Source organism: Dreissena polymorpha, chromosome 7 (genome assembly GCF_020536995.1).
Source record: "Dreissena polymorpha isolate Duluth1 chromosome 7, UMN_Dpol_1.0, whole genome shotgun sequence".
In the NCBI taxonomy this organism is placed as follows: Eukaryota; Metazoa; Mollusca; class Bivalvia; order Myida; family Dreissenidae; genus Dreissena; species Dreissena polymorpha.
In genome coordinates, this window is record NC_068361.1 from 23,565,832 (window position 1) to 23,581,429 (window position 15,598).

The 15,598-nt window shown below is 34.4% G+C and overlaps 1 long non-coding RNA gene across 1 annotated transcript; it reads left to right on the top strand.

Moving 5' to 3' along the window:
- The first annotated feature begins 10,145 nt into the window (after positions 1-10,145).
- LOC127839103 (uncharacterized) lies at positions 10,146-14,293 on the top strand. The gene is made up of 3 exons (XR_008030153.1): positions 10,146-10,236; positions 11,611-11,712; positions 13,418-14,293. It is a non-coding gene; the product is annotated as an uncharacterized LOC127839103 (long non-coding RNA).
- Positions 14,294-15,598: the final 1,305 nt, after the last annotated feature.

A 15,598-nucleotide genomic window follows, 5' to 3' on the forward strand; every position in this document is an offset into this window, starting at 1 on the left:
GGTTTTGTGACAATTTTGTCCCTTGTTTATGGTTAGAATTCCAAAGGCCCTATTCCTTACAAAATCCAATGCGCTGTGATATGAAATAAATTACGCATTCACTGCTAACATTTCTATGTCAAGTAGTTTCAATAGGTACAGTTCCAACAATACTGTGCTTGTTGCAGGTCAATCACCGTGAGAACAGGGTCGTCCAAGTAGCCTTCCCTATCACATGTTAAGACTTGTGAGCAAAATACATTTGAATTTTTTATAACATGAATATGCTGATTACGGAAAATGTAATAAGAATATTGATAATTGTGTGGAAATTGAGCATCCAGAAAACATCTTTAGGGCATGTATGCAAATAACATGTCAACAATAAAATTACATATACCCCTGATACATTTTAAGCATTGGATTTTAGTACCATTCCAATTTGACAATTGGTCATAGTTGGACATTTTCTGTTGTCATTTTTGCACATGTCGGTCCGTCGGTCGGTCAGTCGGTCCGTCCACCAAATGGTTTCCGGATGATAACTCAAGAATTCTTAGTCCTGGGATCAGGAAAGTTCATAGGTACATTGATCATGACTGGCAGATGACCCCTATTGATTTTCAGGTTACTAGGTCAAAGGTCAAGGTCACAGTGACTCGAAACAGTAAAATGGGGTCACATTGTCTCGAAACAGTTAAAGGTTTCCGGATGATAACTTAAAAACGCTTAAGCCTGGGATCAGGAAAGATCATGGGGACATTGGTCATGACCGACAGATGACACCTACTGATTTTCAGGACTCTAGGTCAAAGGTCAAGGTCACAGTGACTTGAAACAGTATAAAATGTTCCGGATGATAACTCACGAATGATTAGGACTAGGATCATGAAAGTTCATAGGGACGCTTATGCCTGCTATCAGGAAAGTTAATAGGGACATTGGTCATGACCGGCAGATGACCCGTATTGACTTTCAGGTCACTAGGCCAAAGTTCAAGGTCACAGTGACTTGAAACAGTAAAATGGTTTACAGATGATAACTCAAGAACGCTTAAGCCTGTGATCGGGAAAGTTCATAGGGACATTGGTCATGACTGGCAGATGACCCCTATTGATTTTCAGGTCACTAGGTCAAAGTTCAAGCTCACAGTGATTTATGGGATACCAAAGGGGTCGAAACTTTAACTTCTGCTCGAGCAGAAAAAAAATGCTGCTCGAGCAGCATTTAAATGCTGCTCGACCAGCAAAATACTGCTCGAGCAGCAAATTTACTGCTCGATCAGCATGTTTTCTGCTCGAGCAGAAAAATCCTGCTCGACCAGCATTTATTTTTAGATTATGGCATTAGCCAATCAGAACTCTTGTTATATTTGCTATTTGGTGCAAAACTGGTTTGTTTGGAAAAAATGGCTGCCGCCGTGATGGTGCCTTTTTCACATCTTCTGCAAGTTTATGTGACGATCTGTTTAAAGTTTAACATTGACACGCGGTAAGTGCTTTATATTTTGGCTGCAAACTAGTCGATCAAAAAATTGTTGCCATTCGCTTAATGAGAAAATCGATCATAAATGTCTAACGGCTGTTAAAACTTTTGCGAAAATCACGACGATGACTGATAAGAATTGGTCAATGGGTGGGTTCTCTGTTTCTATCGATTTACTTTCTTAATGATTCTTAATTATTGCTTCCGACACAGGTGCCGATTGCCTGTGATTGTGCCTTTCTGGTTAACATTGTTTACGTTTCTCGTTCTCCCCATATATGTATATCTGCTGTCCTAACTTTTACAATTATCCAAAATATCATGTCTGTTAACCAGTTCTCAGTGCCCCAGATAAGCTGCGTATCTGCGTCTTTCACCCTATTAAAATATTTAAAAATGCAAAGAAATACAATATCATGAGTATTGAAAACGCAACCAATTTGACTTTTACGCAAATTCGTCAAATTAACCATACAAAACTTCTATTAAAAATGCTATGCTCATTTTAGGTATTTTCTCTTTGGAATTATTATCATAACGCGGTGACGCTTACACTCAGCAAGGTCAGCAAACGGTCATAGTTATTCAAACGCTATGCGTTTTCAATCTGACCTAATTCGTCGCTCATTGTGCATGTATTTGTAAAGCGTCTGTAGTTTCAGTTTCTATTACGATGCGAAATAAAAATAGCTAAGAGAGGTCGAAAGACGTCCGAGATTGTTGCGCCAAAATATCAGCCGATCGCAAACTTTTTCGAATCAAGAAAGCAAGAGCCAATAAGTGCCGAATCATTCGTGTTATCGATTTTGTTAGAAACTGTGCATACAGCATTTGAGTTGACATCCAAAAAACATGATGGAAAGTCTGTGACTTAACAAATCTGTCAAAAGTATAAAAAGGCATGTCATTGGTTAGAAATTCTCGACATTTTTTAAAGTTTATATCATGGACAGTTTCAAGGATTAAAGATGTTACGAAACATCAGTTTATTTAAATGTATGATGATAGTTTACAGTTCTATTGAATCAATACAAGTGTGCAGCGTCAACGGAAGTAAATCAGCAATTATTTAAAGGTATGCATTTTTATTACTCATTTCACTCTATATGAAGAATGGAATCAGCCTATTTTTTAAAATCAATGGTTGAAAACCCAATTTTCCCAAATAATTATCTGGGGCACTGAGTTCTCGAGGACTTTTCTCAATTTCAATGTAAATTATTTTTCACCGAGGCCTATTAGCTTGTTCAAAGCTAACAACAGGTAAAATGTGAGTTGTGTCTGAATTACAAGTTGTTTAATTTTTCATATTGAAATGTTTACAATTTACTATTTATTGAATAACTTGGCAGTGCATAATTAAGTTCTGGGATGTTATTTTCAGCTCTGAACTGCGAAAAAAATGCATAATAATTACATTGGTGGCACTATACTGTAATGAGTTACCTTTCATCTGTCCTTCCATTATAATGTCCCTAAAGCAGACTTCCCAAACTTTGCAGAAAGAGATTAGGCATTGTATTACACACTCATTTTAACCATGGCATGCTATTGTACAACATGTCTTGACGGAAATAATTTCGATAAAACATATTTGCAGGAAATAATTTTTCCATTGCGAATCGTTTGTATCTTTTTATCTTTATTCTGAAATGCCCCTCTTAAGAATAATGTCATGTATAGCTGGTTTAGAATTAAGGATGATGATATGTCCCAACAGCATTTTGTCATGTCATTTACTGTACTTCTTAACCTACATGTATTTCAATATTCAGTCCCCATGTAACTACGCCCATATGTTGTGGACATTTTCATACAAGAATACAAACAGGAATATGTATTGGAGTTTGCTGTTTAAATTTACAGTAAATCGGAGGGTAACAGGTTTGTTTTTAACCAGAAGTGAGGAACTAAACGCAATTTGCAGGGAAAAAAATATCTCTTTATACCACTTAAGTATATTTGCATCACAGGAGCTCTGGTGTCGTGAGGTTGAGGAAACTAGTGTTGAATCTAAAACATTTAGCATCATGGACTCAAAAGTGAGAAGCCAAGTCAGACACCGCAAAATGTAAAATAATCTGTCAGATGTTTGGTCTGACAGGCTACGAAATTCTGTCAGACTGAAGGATAATTTCTGGATTCCACTTATTAGCATACCTGATAATAGCATATTTCTGTAATTAGCATATAGCAGTGCTCCAGATAACATGTGTAAAGGCGTAAAAACGAATAAAATTTCTTAAATAACGATTTAGATTTAAAATCTTTGCATAAAGTTACGCATTGAAAAAATAAAACACGAATTCGACATTTTCGAATGTGCGTAAAACTTCCAGTAGCAAATTATATATGGTAAACATTTCATCCCGGTTCTGACACGTCGAGGCGCTCAATTAAAACTACAGCTTTAAGTCAACGTCACTTTGCTGTTAGGAAGGGCCACACTTAAGAACGGTCGAAAGGCCAAACAGTCTCGATTCTGTTCTCCTGGTATTACAGGCGAGTCATTACTGTTTATTGTACCTTTTTAATTACACTTATCGTAATTTTTATTCACAAGTAATAAACAATATACCTATTCAAAATGTCATTAAAATTAAATGTTAAATATATATTTTTGATATGACTTTAACGGCGACCAAAATGCCATTATGACCTAAGCCGAATTGACAGTTACTGTTTTAAATAAAAAATCAAAATGGCCAACCGAAGCGGTGTATCAAAGCGTGGAAGGCAAAACAAGCAAGATGAGCAAGATAGATGTGGGGTCTTTTGAGCCAGAAAAAGCTGTCCGATTATGGGAAAGCAAGAAACAGAAAAGAAAGCCAGGCTTTTCCAAGACTATAAACCACAATGTTGGATTGTTGATGTGTCAAAAACAATGCATAAAAATTATTTGGTAATATAGTGTTAAGAATTAATTTTATAAATAGGGGGTAAAATAGGAATTAATTTTTGAAATAGGGAGTAAATAAGAATTTGACCAAATTTTTATCTGGAGCTCTGATATAGAATGTCAAAGCACAGATTAATTCTTAAATTTTAATGTATTTTTCTTCTATTAATAGCATAATTTTTAACCCCAATATTCAGAATTCACTTAAAGTCTTTATAGCATAGAACATTCTCAGAATGCCAAGAAAATATGCTTTAAATCTGCAAAAATATGCTCAAATGCAAATGCAAATACCTTAGAATACAATTCCTTTTGATAAATAGTTATCTTAAACATCAATCATATACAATGTTGAATTTAAATTTCACTTTGACGATCAATTATTAACAGATTTGACTTATTGTATGCCCCCAGTTGCTATATTTATGCTAAAATGTGTGTTCCTGTTAATAGCATATTCCTGTTATTAGCATAATTTTTGCTGACATGGTATGCTAAGAACAGGAATCCACTGTAGCAACATATTAATCAAGAATTATGGTTTGAATCCGTGAACTATTATTTTTTATGGTGAAAGAAAATCTCCATGGCGCGTTTTCAAAAATTCCTAATCAAGCTTGGTAAAAGAACACACAGAATAGCAAATTTATTACAGCGCCAACTTCCGGGTAAAAATGATTGATTTTTTTTATATTCCTTAAAGACAAGTGCCGCATCATATCTTATGGGTGATTTAAAAAATAATGAAGCCTAAATAAAACATGCATTTATTTTCTTACCATTACAGGGGTTTTTATCTGATTTTGGGGAAAGGGCCTGGCCTTTTTTTAGGGGAAAAAAATCGCGCGAAACGCCAGATTTTTTGGGGAAAAATCACACGAAACGCCGGATTTTGGGCAAAATAAGGAAAGTCTTAAATAATCAATTAAGCATATTTTACTGTTTTTAAAACAAATTCAAGGAAACAGAAAATTTAATTATGCAATATTTTTCTTTTTTCTACACTGGATCAGATTAACTTATATATTGAAAGGTTAAAAAAAAAAAAAAAAAATTTTTTGGAGGGGAAAATGAAATCTAGGGGAAAATTTACCAGCTGATAGAACAAAAAATCGGAGGGGAAAGGGCCGATGATTGGCGGGTCACAAAGAAGGGGAAAAAACCTGCATTAAGCATGTTTGAGTTCTTTTTCTATCTTACAGAAGTGTTTCCATGTGATTAACTTAAATGTGAAAATTATTCTCAATAACTTGCTTCATTAACAAAATATATTGAAAAATATCCTTAAAATTGCCCCAAGTGTACTGGTTTTGCGTGACATTTTATGTAAAAGGCAATTTTCAATTCTATACTTCAATAAAACTTTCAGAAATATTAGGTATTGCCATCATTTAATGAATATAAAAATGCATATGCTTTAAGAAAAATAAAACAATGCTTCTAACTTAGGTTGATATCTCTTGTAGCAAGTGTTCAAAGCAATGATGTTCTTGTCAATTTTGTGCCACAATTTTCAACTCTCTTCACGTATATTAAGAGGTGGCATCAGAAAGTGCTTCAATATTTATAGGCAAAAAGTGTCCCAAGTGTACATTTTGCAAGAAAGTTATTTTAAATTTTTCATAAGATAGAATTTTCAATGTTTTACATCATTTTCTTCAAACCATTAATGTTTATCACTAGATGTACTGAAAATTTGATGCCAAAACCTTGTGAACTTTTTTTGCAAGACAAATATCGCATTGTCCCAAGTGTACGAAATTTTTATCATGTTTGATGAACAGGTGATAGCTTTTAAAAAATACCGGTAAACAAAAGCACCAATTTTCTGGAAAGAAGTACACAGAAGGGTGTAATCTCCAACAGAAAAAGGTGGTTTCTTCACTCTGGGGGTGAACTACTCTTATTATATGGGTATGTCTCCATATTTTGTCTTCAGAAGAAAAATATAAGCATATAAATGATAATGTGTGGGAACTTGGGAAGTATATTTGACTTTACCATAACATTATTACAAAAATGCATTTCCTCTTCTCAAATTAATGTCAATTTTAATCAAAATGTTTCTCCAATAATCTTCAATGTTAGCTTGAAGTTGGTTAACAAATGTTGTAAATGTAAACTTGGGACACAAAATAAATGTTTTTCTTATAAACCTCCAGAAAGTGAAAACAAACTTACATTATAGCAGAATTAATGATTAAATTTCGATTTAATAAAGCATTCAAAAGCAACTGAAAAAAAAGCCAAAATAAAAGTTGAACATGGTCAAATGTCAAATATGATTGATGACAAAGTCTTTCAGACACTTATAATTAAACCACGCAGACTGTCACCCTTGTGGTACAATTCCTACACATCTAAACTAAAAACCATGTTAAAACCTTCGATAAACAAAGGTACAGCACTTATTATTATTTCATTCATTTTTAATGACACATTACCTAAATATATAGAGTATATATTGTATTACAGAGGAAGGTCAAGTAAGAGGACATAGTGTTTAATGTATAAAGTATTAAAAGAACAAGGTCTAATTTATAAAGAACAAGGTCCAATATATAGAGAATATAATGTTTAATATATAGAGAGCAAGGTCTAAATATAGAACAGTGAATTATATGTGTGTTGTTATGAGAAAACTGGGCTTAATTCATGTGCGGAAAGTCTAGTCCCTGATTAGCCTGTGCAGATTGCACAGGCTAATCAGGGACGAGACTTTCCGCTTTTACAGTATTTTTAGTTTGAAGGAAGTCCCTTCTTACCGAAAATCAAGTTTAAGCGGAAAGTGTCGTCCCTGATAAGCCGGTGCGGACTGCACAGGCTTATCTGGGACGACACTTTACGCACATGAATTTAGCCCAGTTTTATCAGAACAAGACACATATTATAGAAAACGAGGTCAAATATTATAAAAAAATATTAACATGTATCATAAAAAAGAAACTTCACATATATTTGAAGGCCATCCTATATTTTGATAAATCTGAGTTTTTACTTTAAGAAACACTGCTTTGAGGCCAGGAAAAAAACTTTTAAGAGTATAGTTTTGAAAAATATGTGTTAAAAAACATGAAAATTTCAATTTTTTCCATATTTTTTTTTAAAACACTTCTGATTTTGTATTTAAATTTTTCTTAAGAACATACTGCATGTTGACAAAACACACAAAATATTGATAACATGTTTTAATGGGATTTTATTGAGTTCAAAAGACATGTACATTAATAAAAAAAAATTCAAAACATTTGGTTAACATCTTTTGTTGTGAAAAAGTGATCACATCTGACAGAGCGGCCCTACTCATTTATAAAACTTGAACCCTTTCCCTATGCAATACAAACAAAACTGTTGCCATAACTTAACATCTAAAATTTGAGAAAAGTTTTCATTTAGGCTTCATTATCCCCACGCTTTTCGGAGAAAAAGTGGGGATATTGTGGTTATCTCCGTTGTCCGTCCTGGCCACTTTCTTCTCCTACACTTTAAGCACTAGAACCTTGAAACTTGCACACATGGTAGCTATGAGCATCTGTGCGACCCTGCACTATTTGGAATTTTGATCTGACCGCAAGGTCAAACGTTATGTGGGTTGAGGTGGGGCCGGGTCAGAGATTTTTACTCATGTTTATGCCCCCGGATCGAAAGAAAGGGGGTATATTGTTTTTGGCCTGTCTGTCATTGTGTGTGTGTGTGTGTGTGTGTGTGTCCCAAAACTTTAACCTTGGTCATAACTTTTGCAATATTCAAGATAGCAACTTGATATTTGGCATGCATGTGTATCTCATGGAGCTGCACATTTTGAGTGCACCATACTACACTGAATGTCTTCAAATTGATACTGAACCTCTCTTATGGCAATACGGATAATCTCAACTATGCATGGCCCCATTACCAACCCTGGGGTGCCCCGCCCACATTGGCCACGCCCACATAGACCACGCCCACCCAAAATTGCCTTTTACTATAATTTCTTCATTTCTACACCGATTCACTTCAAATTGATACTGAACCTCTCTTATGACATTATGGTTAATCTCAACTATGCATGGCCCCATTACCAACCCTGGGGCGCCCCGCCCACATAGGCCACGCCCACCCAAAATTGCCTTTTACTATAATTTCTTCATTTCTACAACGATTCACATCTAATTGATACCGAACTTCTCTTCAATGCGTTCAATTTCAACTATGCATAGCCCCATTACCAACCCTGGGGCACCCCTGGGTCAAACATGCGGCGTGGGGATACACGTCGGCCTCTGACGCACCATTTCTAGTTTAATATTTTTGAAATCACCCATTTTTGTGTAAAGTTTGGAGAAAAATCAAGAAAAACATATTTTAACAATGAAATACATTTAAGTTGTTTGATGATATTTTCATGTATTTCAACGTTTCCAATGTCGAGATAAATACCCTATTTGTACCCATTGAAAACCTTTAAAACTTTAATTTTGCATTGTTATTTTGTGTTGGGCTTGAAGAAAAAAGATTGATCTGTATGCAAATGTTTACATTATATCTCACAATCATAACAATTTCCAATTTATCGACTGGTGACCGGGTTTTATCATTATTATATGATTATTAGTGCTTGTGATCATATTTCAGATGCCCAGGGGCCTTTATGGTTGGGTTAGGGACGGGTGCTCCCTCCCTTCCTGAATTGATTTTTAGCTCCACTGGCCAAAGGCCAGTGGAGTTTATGTCATGGTCCTGTGTCCGTCATGCGTGCGTCCGTCCGTGCCTGCGTGCGTGCGTCCGTCAGTTCATTAACTTTTCCTTTAAACATCTTCTTCTCCTAAACTACTGGTCCAATTCTGATGAAATTTCTCAGTAATGTTCCTTGGGTGAACCTCTTTTAAATTTGTTCAAATTATGCGCCTGGGGTCAAATTTGACCCTGCTCTGGGGTTACAAAATTGAACATATGCTTATATAAGGCCTATTTTGTGAAATCTTTCAAAATCTTCGCATCCATAACCATTTGGCATAGGGCTATCAAATTTGGTATGTAGAGACATCTAGTAGTCCTCTACCAAATTTGTTCAAATTATGCCCCTGGGTTCAAATTTGAAACTGCCCCGGGGGTCACAAAATTTAACATATGCTAATATAGGGTCTATTTTGTGAAAACTTTACAACTCTTTTTGTCCATAACCATTGGGCCTAGGGCTACCAAATTTGGAAGATAGTGACATCTTATAGTCCTCTACCAAGTTTGCTCAAATTATGTCCCTGGGGTCAAGTTTGACCCTGCCCCGAGGGTCACAAAATTGAACATATGCTTGTATGAAGCCTATTTTGTGAAAACTTAAAAAATCTACTTGTCCATAACTGTATGGCATAGTGCTACCAAATTTGGTATGTATTGACATGTATTAATTCTCTTCTTAGTTTGTTCAAACTATGCCCCTGGGGTCAAATTTGAAACTGCCCCGGGGGTCACAAAATTGAACATATGCTTATAAATGGCTAATTTAGGGTAAACTTTAAAAATCATTCTTGTCCATAACCAGTCCTGTAAAGTAACATCAGACATGTACATATGTACTAGGGTTATGTTTCTTGTACATGGCACTTATTCTCATTGACAATTATACACCCATGAAATTTCATGTTGAAATCTTGTATTTATAGTTTCTGAGATAAAGCCCTGAAAAGTTACATCATACAAAAACAACAAAGGGCAATAACTCTTATTTAAGAAAGTAAAGGGTTGTGGTTCTTATGCATGGTTCTATAAATGAGATATAGCCCTGAAAAGTTACATCATAAAATAACAATAACAAGGCCAAAGACCAGATGGTGGAAGTGCTCAACCATTTCAACGTGCAGGTCAGACAGTCGGACATCTTCAGCAGATGCCAGGTTGGTGAAACTTGATGCATGTTCTATTAATGTTTATCTCACTTCTTTTTTGAAATAAAGTAATGAATTTTATGTTTTGAAATATTGTTTATAAATCAAGGTTTATTGCATTCGGATAATTTCTTAATTGACCCATGACAGATTGCAAATTTACATTTTTACCACATTTGCCCATATTTCATTATATTTTGTTATATGTGCATAGGAGATTTTGCTGATATATCTACATTTTTAGGGGCCATGGATTGTGGGCTTTTTCTAATATATATATATATATATATATATATATATATATATATATATATATATATATATATCTACCCTGATATATCATTCCTGTTGATCTGCAATGTAAATGTGTATGTTACCATTCCATCTGATATATCATTTCCTCTAGATCTGCAATGGAAATGTGTATGTTACCATTTCATGTGATATATTATTCCACTAGATATGCAATGGAGATGTATATGTTACCATTCCATCTGATATATCATTCCTTTAGATCTGCAATGGAAATGTGTATGTTACCATTCCATCTCATATATCATTCCTTTAGATCTGCAATGGAAATGTGTATGTTACCATTCCATCTGATATATCATTCCTTTAGATCTGCAATGGAAATGTGTATGTTACCATTCCAACTGATATATCATTCCTTTAGATATGCAATGGAAATGTGTATGTTACCATTCCATCTGATATATCATTCCTTTAGATCTGCAATGGAAATGTGTATGTTACCATTCCATCTGATATATCTTTCCTCTAGATCTGCAATGGAAATGTGTATGTTACCATTCCATCTGATATATCATTCCTCTAGATCTTCAATGGAAATGTGTATGTTACCATTCCATCTGATATATCATTCCTGTTGATCTGCAATGGAAATGTGTATGTTACCATTCCATCTGATATATCATTACTTTAGATCTGCAATGGAAATGTGTATGTTAGCATTCCATCTGATATATCATTCCTTTAGATCTGCAATGGAAATGTGTATGTTACCATTCCATCCCATCTGATATATCATTCCTTTAGATCTGCAATGGAAATGTGTATGTTACCATTCCATCTGATATATCATTCCTTTATATCTACAATAGAAATGTGTATGTTACCATTCAATCTGATATATCATTCCTTTAGATCTGCTATGGAAATATGTATGTTACCATTCCATCTGATATATCATTCCTTTAGATCTGCAATGGAAATGTGTATGTTACCATTCCATCTGATATATCATTCCTTTAGATCTGCAATGGAAATGTGTATGTTACCATTCCATCTAATATATTATTCCTTTAAATCTGCAATGGAAATGTGTATGTTACCATTCCATCTGATATATCATTCCTTTAGATCTGCAATGGAAATGTGTATGTTACCATTCCATCTGAGGATATGAAACTGCTGTCTCAAAGGAAGCTGCAAGATCATCACCCACTCGGAGGCATTGCACAGGTACTGAGGATTTATTACATCTGGTGGTCAAGAAAATATATGTAATTATTGTGCTTGTTACTGAATGCTGATTAATTTCAAAATGTTAAAGCTTTTGTGAATACATGACTGTTCTTATTTAGGAGAATAATATAATGGATTCATGAAGGACCTAAAATCATGTGTTCAAATTGTTGTTTCCTGCTAGATAAAGGACAGTCATTTTCCAGGCTCAACTTCTGAAACTGAATCCTTTGTTAAGATTATGCAATTGCGTGTTAAAATAAAATAAAAACATCATTATTTCTGTTTATGTCACCGACTTGTATTTTGATACAGCATTTTGATAAACACTGAAATAACACAATGTTGGTTGTTATCCTTATCACTGTTATTGTGCTCCCTGAAAGTGGGTAGCGTATAGTTGATGCATTGTCTGTCTGTTTGAAATCTTTTGTTGATGGCGTTGATTTTCTGTTTCTCAGATAATAGTTTTGGTCCTACTCAATGTCCATCTTTCATTCTTTCCGTCCATCTTAAACATTTTGTCTGTACGAAATCTCAGAAAATAGCAGAAAGATTTTGATGAAACTTGATCTGATTTTATTGTCCGGTCGTTATGGCCAAGTGATTTTTGGGGGAGTTTTTGTGGAAATTCTCAGATTCATAAGATCAAATTTGAGGAAACTTGATTTGCATCATCTCTATAGGGTGGAAATGGGCATCGCTAACAGATTGTTCCAGTCAAATAATTTGTTAGGGATTGATTGCCCTTTGATTTTAAATATGTCCAAACGATTTTTATCCCCCCAGATCGAATGATCAGGGGGTATATTGTTTTTGGCCTGTCTGTCTGTCATTGTATGTGTATGTCTCTCCCAAAACTATTAACCTTGCTCATAAAATACTCTTAGTTCTATGTTCTTTAAAATTCAAATGTGCATGCATGTCATTAAGATCTACAATCAATTATGGTTTGAGGTGATTAGGTCAAAGGTCAAGGTCACTGTGACCTTTACATTAAAAATATAACCTTGTTTCTAAAATAGCTGCCGTACGGCTTTAAAGCGCAGTACGGGGGCATTGTGTGTCAAAATTACAGCTCTTGTTTGTTTCTGCACAAGATCTAAGCAACTAATTACCAGATTTTTTTATGAAAGGGTGAACATATTTATAAAATCAGGATGTTCTGCTCCATTGATTTTGTGAGTTATTGAACTTATCAGACACTATAATTAAGTAAATTGTATGACATTTCATATGCAATATCCCTATTGAGTTGACATATATATATATATATATATATATATATATATATATATATATATATATATATATATATATATATATATATATATATTGTAAAGTTGTTGCATTTTGTAAAATGTATAAAATGATATTTTCGTCTTAATGTATCATTTTGGCGTCAGGTCACGGGAATTAATGAATCACATTTGATGAAACCTTTCATTCTGTATCTTTACAGGGTGGTCATACGCATTTGTTTAGTTTTGAGAGGTTTTGCCCTTTCAATAATAATTCATTTTCACACAATTTACCCATTCATCGACAAAGTGCATTATTTGGAGTATCTGTCACTTTTGCTGATAGCTTGATATGTTAAACTTGCTACCTTATGCAGCATTTAAAATTAAATTTGGCATGGAGTAAGAAAAAAAGGATATACAGATTTCATTTTTAATAAGACATTTCTCACTTGTTTCAGTTCATCTGAACTAGGGCTGAATGGTGGCCCAGAAAGCTCCTAAACATATGGAGTGGGTAGCCAGTCTAATGATTGCTCTGAGGAGATGGTGTCCATGTTCATTGAGTACAACATAGACTGGTGCACTGCCACCATCCTGTCAAACTCTGCCTCAGTTCAAACAGAAACTGTGCCTACCAGTATGTTTGACAAAGTGGAAAAGTTTTTCTGTTGTCAGCAGTGTGGAAAGGTGTTCTGGAAAGGATCCCACTTTGAACGAGTTTGTGAACAGTTTTCACATGTTCTTAAGACGGAAAAAGATGATACGACAATTTATGATAAATTGAATGCAAACGTGGGAGTTAATTCTTTGTATAAACACTTTGTGTTCCAAAGCCAGTTGAATTGAAGACACTAATTAGTACAAATGTCTAGTTTTTTAATGAGTGCTACTTGTAAATATCACATTACTTAACATCTTGTAATTACACAAGTAATGGACTTGCTTAATGAAATTCAGGGAATTTATGTATGCATCAAATATTTGTGCAAGTTTACAACAGCTATTTTCTTCATAAAACGTGTACATTATTCATGAATCGATGTAAATTTTAAAATTGTTATGTCTTGTTTTCATGGTGTTTGATTGACCACACCAATACAAGCTATACTGGTTGTCAAGTTCAAAATGTGTAACATACGTGTATTATTTTGAAATCTATGATATTTGTCTGTGTTTTTTGTTTTTAAAGATCAATAGTGCTCTCATCATTTCACGCCTTCAATAATGTTTTATTTTCTCTGTGGTTTTAGTTGCATAAACGAGGTTTCTTAACGGAATAAGTTTTAAGTTTGATTCTTAAGGTCATATAATTTTATAAATAAAATGTACAATGATTTAAGTGTGTTTATTTAATGTAATTGATGAGTGTTTTTAGCCCACATTACATATTAGATAAAACAAGCCTCCTTTGTTCAAGGGCAACAAGGACATCACTCTTAGTTGATGTTTTGATAATAATATGCCTTTCCCTAGGTTGAATAACAAGGTCACCATTGAAATTAAATGCTTTAGTCACATTTAACGTTGACCATTTAAGAAAAAGAAAACCACACTGAGGGCCCTATGGCACAATAGTGACCAGCCAGGCAGCCCCAAATAGTATATGGGCCGAAGCCGAAGGCTGAGGTCCATATACTATTTGGGGCTGCCTGGCTGGTCACTATTCTGCCATTGGGCCTGAAGTGATTTTTTCTATTTCTTATATTATACCGAACATTTTTGGGCAAATAAATGTCAATATAAATAAAAATAAATAACACTATTTAAATGCCATCAATATTTATCGGTTACTATTAATAATATGTACCGTATTATTGTTGCGCGCGGGTTGTCTTCCTGCAAAAGTTGGACACGGAAAAATTCGCTTCTTTATACAAAATTCATTTTTATTGTAAAGCATTTCACATATGTAGGTACATTTTATAATCAGATAACTGCTTATATCACAAACAACATGTTGCAAAACATTGATCCCAAATATAGCATTTAATTTTTGTCTTTTTTAAGATGTGATTAATAATATAAAAAACACACACCTGGCAAACGTATCGTGCGTTTACCCTAAGTATATAAAGAAAAATCTTTGCGATGTAAAATTTGCATAAATGTTACACATATCTAACATTCTAGCGGGCACTATTAGATGCGTGTGCATCTAGTCAGCGGGCGCTATTACGTTATAGCGCCCGCTGACTAGATGCGCGTGCATCTTTACAGGGCACTATTCAAAATAACGGCCCTGTGAAGTTTATATACCCAAAGAAGAAACAAATTTATGTGAGGTATACTATTTGTGAATAGTTTGTGTCCTGTATAGAATGTCTTTACACATGTAGGGATTCAGGCATCCCTTGGTACAAAGGATCAGCGCCACAAGATATTGTTTCCAGCTTAGAAATAAGGCCAAGCCTTAAGTTCAAATGTAAAGTATACTACCAATACGTTTTATGTCATATCCACGTCAATATATACACAGGAGAGAAATCTTAGAGCATGTTGTCCTTTATCTATGGCAAGGAACCAATTACATACACAACACATGTAATAGACAACACATACAAATGAATAAAACTGAGATCACTGGGATGGAACTTCCATGAAGAGCGTTGGGGTTTAAACCGGTTTTAAGGAGTTTGGCT